This window comes from Brachyistius frenatus, unplaced genomic scaffold (assembly GCF_029030835.1).
Source record: "Brachyistius frenatus isolate BFR_SWC_R1_liver_20210118 unplaced genomic scaffold, ASM2903083v1 Contig_112, whole genome shotgun sequence".
In the NCBI taxonomy this organism is placed as follows: Eukaryota; Metazoa; Chordata; class Actinopteri; family Embiotocidae; genus Brachyistius; species Brachyistius frenatus.
Genome location: NW_027210711.1, coordinates 1,047,501 through 1,057,500, shown reverse-complemented (window position 1 = coordinate 1,057,500; position 10,000 = coordinate 1,047,501). Strand labels below are relative to the sequence as shown.

The 10,000-nt window shown below is 48.4% G+C and overlaps 1 protein-coding gene across 3 annotated transcripts in view; it reads right to left on the bottom strand.

Moving 5' to 3' along the window:
- Positions 1 to 8,658, bottom strand: part of LOC138629254 (vang-like protein 1) — a 33,173-nt gene extending 24,515 nt beyond the window's left edge. For 2 of the 3 annotated variants that reach the window (XM_069712847.1, XM_069712850.1), the window contains exons 1-2: positions 8,518 to 8,658; positions 3,888 to 3,974 (exon numbers count right to left, since the gene is read on the bottom strand). The gene's annotated coding sequence lies outside the window, so the exon portion shown is untranslated. Of the gene's footprint in view, positions 1 to 3,168; positions 3,789 to 3,887; positions 3,975 to 8,517 lie in introns of those variants that run through there. The other variant, XM_069712848.1, reaches the window with a different exon arrangement.
- Positions 8,659 to 10,000: the final 1,342 nt, after the last annotated feature.

Below are 10,000 nucleotides of genomic sequence, written 5' to 3'. Positions count from 1 at the left end.
GTCTTTGCCGTGCCAGAGAAAATTGGCAAGCGGAACCGCTTCGAGTTTGCGAGTCTGAAGCTGAAATAGGAATTCCCCCCCCCCCCCCCCCCCTCCCCCGGCAGGTTCTTCGCAGTAATCCAAGACCCCCCCCCCCCCCCCCCCCCCCGCTGAGCTGCCGGCTTGTGTGTTTGTCCCGGCAAAACACCGGCGGCGAGCGGTGGGAGCGGAGGGCTGAACGATATCGCTGCGACGGGGGCACGGCGCCGCTCACGTCGCACGTCCCCCGGAAAACACCGGGCGCTGAACCGGACGACTCAAACGCTCCAAACTGAAACCGAAAAGTAAGCGACGCGCGCCACGCGCCGGCGCGAGCCGACCGGCGCGGCGAAACGAGCGCGCGCCCTCGAGAGACAGCGGCGGAACAAACACCCCCGCGGGGGCCCGAAGTGGAAACGATGCAAACAAAACGGCCGCGCGCAAAAGGACCGAGACAATACCGGCGGTCGGCGCGGCAACTCGGCCGGATTCGATCGCCGGCCGAGTGAAAACGTGCAAATAAACACGCTCGCTCACTCCGGCTGCAGCTTAAGCGGATTAGTAATAAGTTACGAGTCTGACCTTTCCGAGGCTGCCGAGGGAAACTGCAGGAAGCACACGGCCCGCTCGCGACCCCGCCGGACTTACTGACCCCGTCAACTTTTACCGCAGATCACACGGTCCCGAAGTCACCGAGCCACCGCGGTGCTTCACCACCAGCTTGACCTGCTCTGTGACCTGTGAAGACGCTCTCTCTCTCTCTGTGTGTGTGTGTGTGTGTGTGTGTGTGGGTGGGGGGGGGGGAGGGGGGGGTCTCCGCTTTCCCTGTGTGACGCGGTAAATTAAGCATCTAATGAACCGGACGAGATAAACTGTCATGTTTTCATCGGACACCTCCTTTCAAGCAGCTCGCTCGTCCGTTCTTCCTCTTCGGAGAGCGGGAGTGGACCCCCCCCCCCCCCCCCCCCACCCTCACACAGATGTGTTTTCGGAGGGCGTGTCTGTTTGATTGACAGCCCCGTGCTGTCGGTGGGCGGGACGTAGCGTCGCCGGGTGTCCGATCGCCGCGAGTCAGATCCGCCCCCACGCGCCCTCTGGCACGTCCAAATATGGTCATTTCCCGCACCGAACCGCCCCAGGAAAAACAAACGAGACGGCGTTACCCGTTGCATTCTTTGTTGCGGGCGTCGCTAGGCAACCGCAATGAGCCGATCTTTAAGCGGGTCGGTCGACAAACCGGCGGCCGCGTTAGCCGGAGGTTATCTGTACGTTGTAAAGGTCCGGTTTTAGAACGATTCAGACAAAACTGCCACCGGTAGAAATATGACGGATTAGCTATCGGCCGTCTCCGCTTAAAAGCTTAAAAAAAAAAAAAATTAAAAAGCGTTATTACCGTGTTTTTGGACGTAAAATGCAGCCTTAAGAGTTAAATCGGGGCCCGTGTGATGAAGCAATATAAGAGGCTGAAAATCAATCAAAGCCGTTTACAGTTCTTCTACTCAAGATTATTTATTCATTAATTTATTTATTCTTCAAACTGTCCCGAGTCAATTAAAAAGCTGATTATTTAAATGATAAACATTTACGTGCTGCCGCATTTAAATCAGAAAACAACGCCACCCTCTGTTTGCACTGATTTCTTCCTCTATTGTTGTTGCACAGACCAGCTCCACTTCCCCTCTTTCGCTTTACTTTTAACCTGGTTTCACTGGTACCGTTTGTTCACGGTGCGACAATAAAGGGCCCCCCCCCCCCCCATGCAGACGATTCGACACACCTGTTCTGCGGATACAAGTGAATCAGACTGGACTCTAGACGCCCGACCTGGCGAATAAATATCCCAAACAAATCACCCGTAGGAACGCGGTAACGTATAACGCCCCGTGCACGAGCGGCATCGAACGCGAACCGCAGCCGCTTTTTCCGGGACGTGGAAGTTGAAGCAGAATCCAAATCCCACCGCTCCCAACTGTTCGTCTCGTACCGCACATAAAAGTCGACATGATAATGAGGGCCTTGCATAATTTATGGAGAGGATGTGGTTGTCGCAGTTTAATGTTCGGTCGGGGCTCTCACAGCATCGACCTCTGCTATCGTGCGGCGTTTCTTCAGATAGTTGCCGAGATTTAAGATGTGATATATGTGACTTGAGAGTGTAATTAGCATTAGAAATTCAGCCTTCTTTTGTCGACGCTGCACACGAACTTGTTAACGCTCGTCAACTAGACGGCAACAAACTGGAGGCGGGGGGGCAGAATATAAGCAAGGAATCTAAAGCAGCGGTCTATTCGTAATATTTAAGCACCGCATAAGGTAATAATGTGTACACAAATGTTAATAATAAAACCTTTGCTAATGGCTAGATCGTGTCGAAAGCTCAAGTTATTAGACAAAAATTATAACTGTCAGTCAATCGAAAGCAAATTAGCAGATGAAATTGCTCTGTTTTAAATCAATGAATGTCCTATGGTAGATTACTAACTATAACAGAACCCCCCCCCCCCCCAAAAAAAAAAAAAAAAGATAAATAATAATAAAAAGATTTAATGTTATTGTGACTTTTAGTTGAAGGAAAAATAACAATGAAGTTGCAGCAGGAACCAACACAACAAAGGATTTGGGTTTTCCTTACATGAGATAATCTAAAGTTTCAGCCAATTAACATCCCGGACTGAGCAGCCAGCCAATGAGAAGTCCAGCAGCTCACCAGCGGTTATTAATTAAAGGCCACCGTACCTGCAGCGGGAGCACCTGCTCCTTCGCGACCAGGTTTTTCATGGCGGTAACGAGCTCCCAATGACGTGTTCACAAGTCACACACGACAATAAGCTGCTGAGCTTGAACCACAGGCGAGATGGGGAAGCCTATGTCGTGTCTGCAGTCATTTTTTTTTTTTTTTTAACTTGCGCGCAGTTTTCTGTCCGGTGGACCTTCACGGCAGGTTTACCCGCCCAGCCCCTACCTGTGACCCGGCAGGCAGTCAGGAAACTCCCTGGTTCCACCGTGGCCTCGGAAGCCCCCCCCCCGCCCACCTCCTCCTCCTCCTCCTCCTCGTCTCGACCCCTCTCCTCCTCCCCCTCTCCTCCTCCCCCTCTCACCGTTCGTCCGACTAGTTGAAACCCCCCAAAAACCGTGTTTATGTCGGCTTACTGTGTGTTTTCCACCAGGCTGGTTTAGAGTCCTTACGACGGATCCGTCCGCGTCAACTCCGCCGCCCGCAGGTTACGGTTCACAGCCGAGCTGCGGTGCACCAAGCCGGGGTAATGCGGATCCAGTCGACCGGTACGAAACATTAAGTTGACTTTTCTCTCCCTCTCGGCGGCGGCTGTGAGAGTTGTTGTGGGGTTTTTTTTTTTCTTAGCGGAGAGCGAAGCCGTTAAAAACGCATTTCTACCACAAAGCGACGGCGAAATAAACTCGGAACTCGGAGCGAAATATGAACAAAACGCGGCTAACTTTTCCCGGCGTGGCTCTCCGCGTTGGTCCGGCCGCGGTCTGAGGGGCACCGTCCGTCCCCCCCCCCCCCGGTTCTCACACAGGTAGGCAACACAGTAAGGGCGTGTTCCCAAGGCTTTCCCTTCAAAACACGCATTCACCGAACAGCAGCCTTTTGTTTTCCGTGTGGGAAAATAGGTAGACAACGGTAACCTACATTTATTTAGTTGTTTTTTTTTTAAGCAGGCGACGCGAACCGAGCGGCTTCACACACTTACCGAGCCCGCACACAAACATCTGCAGGGTACATACATGACCGGCAGCCTCTCTTTCTCAGGAGGGTTTTTTTTTTTTTTTTTTTTTTTTCCTTTTTTCTTCCTTTTTTTCCTTTAAAAAAAAAAAACAACAAAAAAAAACACCACAACATAACTCACCCTTCAGCGGCGGCGATATCATTCCCGGGGTTGATGGGTCTTATCCGGAGGTTATGAAATAGTTTGCCCCGCAGCACACACGGTAGGCTGCAGAAGGGAAGCAGCGCTTAGTAACCGTAGGAATCACCCTGGCAGTTAGGAATTTCACAGGGGGGGGGGGAGCTGTGTGTCGGAGGGGGTGGGGGGGTGCAGTGCGGAAACGACGCGCTAGGGGGCGTGTTTGGGAACGAGAGGGCCCCCCCCCCCTTCCCAGTCTGCCCCCAGGCAACATTACAAACAGTGAACGTGCTGCATAATGACGTGTTTAATCACAGTAATGTGTTGCATTCAGGGACAGTAGTGGGTCTTTTTTTTTTTTTTTTTTGTAGTTTTATTTACCCCCCGCCCCACCGGACGACTGAATAGACTCAAAGAGTCACAAAATAAGGCGCTCAAAACCCCAAAAATAACTCCAGAGACTTCAAACTTGCAACAGGAAACGTGGAGAAACAACACGGAGAGGTTAAAACGGGGCGACTCGAGAGACTCAAAACCCCAACAGAAGTTATAGCAATGTTCTGAGCAAAATAACACCCCTTAAAGTCCAGTTTTAAAACGTATGAAATAATACTTTAAAAAGAAATAAATAAATATAAAGACGGGTTTGGATTTCTAAAGTGGTCGAGCGCTGTTCGTTAAAACCGCGCCGTTGGTGAAAAGCGGCTACGCTCTGAAGTTATAACAAACTTCAAACGCTTGTCAACATATGGTCGGCTGCCCTCCAGCGGGTCGCGGCGTAAATCTGAGCGGTCGCGCTAAACGCTAAAAGAAACAAAGTTTTGTTGATTTACGGGCTTTAAAATGTTTGTTGTTGTTGTTTTTTTTTAAGCGAAATCAGAAGATTTCAAAAGCTCAGAAATCTGAGACAAGATTATGCCAGGAGACAAAAAGGTTTCAAGTGTAATTTTTAAAATACAAATATATATATATATATTTCTTTTTCCAAAGCAATGCCAACAAAGCACCTACAACAACAAAAGTCAAGTAAACGTAGTGGCTTTAAAGGCTCAATTCACCCAAAGTATGAAGTAACATTAACAATAAGTCACGAGTAATTATTACTTGAACCCTGTAATTACCTTCCACCACCGCACACAATTACCAAGACAGAGCTGCTGCTACCCAAAAAAAAAAAAAAACACGGTCGCTACATAAACTCAACTTGTCTTTCCTCACGTTTGTCCTGATTTGTGCCTGTTTCCTTTTTTTTTTTAAATTCAATTACTGAACAATATTGAACAAAGGGAGTCCAACAATTAACTCAAATTATATATATATATATATTTTTTTTTTAAAGCCTTTGAAAAGATTTCCTTCGGTGAAAACCACAGAAACAACCCCCCCCCCCAAAAAAAAAGTCAACAATTAACCCATCAAACATCCCCCCCCCTCCCTCATTCCTCTGTTGTTGTTGTTGTTGTTGTTGTTGTTGCCGTTCTGCATCCATTGTGTCGCCAGACAAAGAGGGGCCGGTTCGTTCACACTCCAAACACACCGACGTTCAAACCACGAGGCAACAGATGCCTCCGGCAAATTACACGGCTCTATATGAATCAATATTTTCTCCTCCTTTGAACTGCATCCTCGCTGTTTTACACACACACACACACACACACACACACACACACACACACACACACACACACACACACACACACACACACACACACACACACACACACACACACTCCCCTTAGATATGTCTCATCCCCTCCAGAACACAATGGAGGTCACGACTGGGACACGACCCCTGAGCTTCTCCCCTTTTCTCCCCACGGAGAGTCAAATAAACACCCGTCCTGTGTAGAGGGTGGAGGAGGGGGGGGTGGGGGTGGAGGACGGTTCTCTATTTTATGTTAAAAAAAAAAAAAAAAAGGATATTTTGTCCTCGTTCAACCGGTTGAAAAACATGAACATATGTATGATCTTAAAATTCAGCAGGAGTAATTCAGCGGTTTATTTCTAAATGCAACTTAATGCCATAACTGATATCACTCATGTTTATTTTTTTGTTTTTTTTATCGTTTTCATATTCAGCATAAAAGCAGCTGCTTTCTGAATGAATAAACACGTTTGTCACGCTTGATTGTCGCGCGTCGGAGCCTCTCAAAAAGCGCTGTAGTTTGAGATGAGCGCGCCACCGTGTGGCACCGAGGCGCCATTACGTCACCACGAGAGTGACCGGTGGACATCAAAGCTCCTCTGCGTCTTCTTGGAAGACAGACGGACGGTGTGGACAGGTCACCCGCCTTGAAATCAAGCCTTTGAAGCAACTTTTTTAGTCCTTTTATCTTGTTTGGCGCGCGTTTTATTTGAATTGTTTAGCTCTAATTAACGTAAAAGTAAAAAAAAAAAAAAAAAAAAAAAGTGAATGTATCAATGGATAATAAACAACAACAACAACAACAAAAAAACACTTTTAAAAATCAATAAGGCACGTTACAAGGTAGCGAAAGCCTCCTCTGTCTGCCTCTGACGCGTGAATCAATCAGCTGCAAATGAAAGCGTTGAAATCACATCACGGAGCCGAACCGGAGCGCGAGGCGCCCTCGGAGGCACGCGCGTCGGCGACGGCGAGGAGCGGCAACAGCAGCGCGTGCTGTCACTTTTCACGTCTATTCAAAGCGCGAAGCGCGCGCAGATGGCCCCTATTGAGAAGGCGAGGTGCCCCCCCCCCCTCCTCCTCCTCCTCCACACCCCGCCCCGAGATCAATTCAATTTGGTGTCCGGAAGACGGATGGATTCCTCCCCAAAGACACGGACTTTATGAGTTTAGAGGTTGTTTTTTTGGTAAATAGAGGAGGAAAATGGAAGCGCGTAAAAATGAAGACGAAGTGGGGAGAGACGCGGTTTATGAGACCACACGCATACATGCAGAGAGAGAGAGAGAGAGAGAGAGCGGGATGAGTCTCAGGGAAAAAGTCACGTCACGGGAAACCGGAGATCCTCTGTTCGCACACTGAAGGGAATCATTCAAAGAGCCCCCCCCCCCCAAAAAAAAAACAACAACAACAACAACAACAACAAAAAGTTGCTTTAAAGGTTTTCTTTTTGTTTCGTTTTCTTTAAGAGCAAGTGGAAAGTTTTGTCGAGATACTTACAAAAAGAACATGTTAAATTCCAGCTCGGGCTTGAAGGCGATAAGAAGCATCAGTAACTTCAGTAACCAGCAGAAATAAAGTGAATTAAAACATGAATAATTCCAAATGAATCAAACCGGATTGCCAAAGTTGCAACGACGCAAATGTAATATCCACCATTAAAGTGCCAGATGAACTGAAATGACGAGGCCCATTTTTCATCTGTTGCTATTTATTTATTTATTTATTTATTTTTTCTGCGAGTTTAAGCTCTTGTTCTGTTGTTGACGAGGAAGCTGAAGTTCAAAACGGGGCGGCGGTGAGCGAACAAACCACCTCTCAAGTCATAACGACAAGGGATTAAAGTAGAGATCATTCTTCCTTAATGTCTTTATGATTCACTAATTATAAATCTGCATCTTGGCTGCGTGTGCCCTGGGAGACTCCCCCCCCCCCCCCACCCCTCCGAAAAATAAATAAAATAAAAGGGGGGGACAGCAGGATGTTGAATAAACTCTCCCTCCCCTCTGACTCACGGTGACTCACATCCAACGAGGCCGGCCGCAACAAAAGGTCCCAACAATTGGATTTAAAAGATCTTAACTAAATTGAAACCCGATGAATATCAGCATTTTTTTTTTTTTTTTTTTTTTTTTGAACCCGCCAGATTGGGCCGTGCGCCGGGGAACCCTAATGCACGCGCACACACCTTATGATGGTGGAGGGGGGGGGGGGTGGTACAGATGGTCCGAGCGTGAGCCTGAATGAGAGGGGTGGGGGGGGGACCGTCCGCGGCTGCTGACGCATTGTTGGGGGTGGTGGTGGTGAAGGTGGAGGGGGGGGGGACGTCTTCTTCAATACAGCACTTAATGAGAACAGACTGACTCTTTCTCCCTCCTCCATCCTTTCTATTCCTCCCTCCCTCGCCTCCCCTCCCTCCCTCCTCTCCGATTCTCCACTTCTCCTCTCCTCTGCCCCATTTCCATCTGTTTGGAGACAAAGGGCCACGAGCCAGCTCGAGCCCCGGGACCCTGCTGGTGAAGTAGGCAGGGATAATACGGCCCATCCCGGGGGCTGCATTTCAACACATGGACCAGGCTTTTGTGCTGCGCGCGCGCGCGCGCGCGCACGCACGCACACGCACGCACACGCACACCTCGTACGCCACGAGGAGACAGGGTGTAGAAAAAGAACCAAAAAAAAAACAAAAAAAAGAGAGTTGCAATATTGACGGGGGGAGTTGTCGGCTTGAACACGAACACTTCCACAATACCCGACGACGTGGAGGATAAAAGAGAGGGCGGAAAAAATAAAAAAAAAATAAAAAAATGAGGCGGCACAACAACAACAACAACAAAAAAAAGCCCCAAATGTTGTTCCTCGTACTGAGAACATACGGCTGTTTGTTGTCATACTCTTCCTCCCTGTCCAATTTACACAGAGCTCTCGCAATTAAATGCGCGCGCGCGCGTGCGCGCGCTCCTCCTCCCGGTTTTGAGCGGGGCCTCTACCTGAATGATGATGAGGAGAAGGATGTCCAAACCGCCCCGCTAATGGCCGCTGCATAATCCCCCTCGCCGTCTGCACACACCTCCTGACATATGGTCACTCCTCGGCCTCCACCATTACATAAGCCACGGCGCTGCAAAAGAGAGAGGAGGAGGAGGAGGAGGTGGTGGTGGGGGGGGGGGGGGAGGTGTTTTGGTGAAAACGTGGTACTTTCTCACACACACACACACACACACACACACCGGCCACACTGTCAGCCAGGCTGTTCAGTGCCCTCAGCAGTTTGGGGGGGGGCTTCGCCTGTCACTTTTTTTTTTTTTTTCTCTCCTCCGTCCCCTTCTGGGAGTTTTCCGTTGTAAAGAATAAATTGAAGAGGACCGATGCTACGGAAGCTTTTGGGATGAGGAGCACAAATGGCCTCGCGGTGCTCCGTGGCGACGTGCAGATGGACTCCTCCATTCAATAAGCTGGAGCAGAAGTCCGCCTCCGCGCCATGCCAGAATCACAGAGCTTGTTTTTGTGTTCTGAAGAGGGGCAATCTGTTGATGCAACATATTGCTGTTCTTTTCTCTCTTTCTTTCTTTTTTGTTTTTTTGTTTTTACCTCATAAAAGCGTCGATAAAGAAAACATCCGGGTTCGAATAACAACGGCGTCGTGAATTTATTATTATTATTTTTATTTATTTTTACACGTTTACGTGATGCAAACTTGCTGACAGTATAAATGTAAACAAACCTCCTGCTTTCATTGGGGGAGATGAGCAGGACGGTCAGCGCTGAATTTAGCAACAACAACAACAACAACAATTGCTCAGCGGTCAATTTTAAAAAATAAATAAATATGTAAAGGCCGCTATTTCTACGACCAGCACATTAGTGTTAACTATTTTGCTCACAATAAAAAAAAAAAAGCTAAAAAAAACAACTCACCGGTTTGTAAACTTCCGTTTTGAAGCCCCGCCCACTTTTCGCAGAAGCCTTCCGCTGTTGCTGTTTGTCATGCGGGACATTTAAAACTTTTCAAATCTGCTGAGAGCGAATGAAAATGAGGCCTCGGGGAGAAAATGGGTTAGTAAAAGTAACTCGGTAATGCCACGCTACCACAACAACACACAGCTGTAAACGAGGAAACAACACTGAAATATGTGTTTCATGGCTAATGGAATAAACTTTTTAAGAAACACCACCCGACCTGCGTTATTTGTTTCTCTCATTTCCCGTCTCCAGAATCTCGAAGCAGCGTTTTCAGTCGCCCTCCCAACTTTAACAAGCTGCATCACTGCAGCTGAAGGTAAGGCAACACGAAGGGTTGGGCAGATGACTGACTGACAGATGACAGATAGAAAAACAAGAGGGGGGGGGGGGGGGGTGTTAAGATGAGAGGGAAAGAACGTTTCATGCTATACCTTCAGTGTCCAGAAGATAGAAGAGGTGAAACACCAAATGTGGCTGAAACCCTGCTGAAGGAAGGAAGAGAGAGAGAGA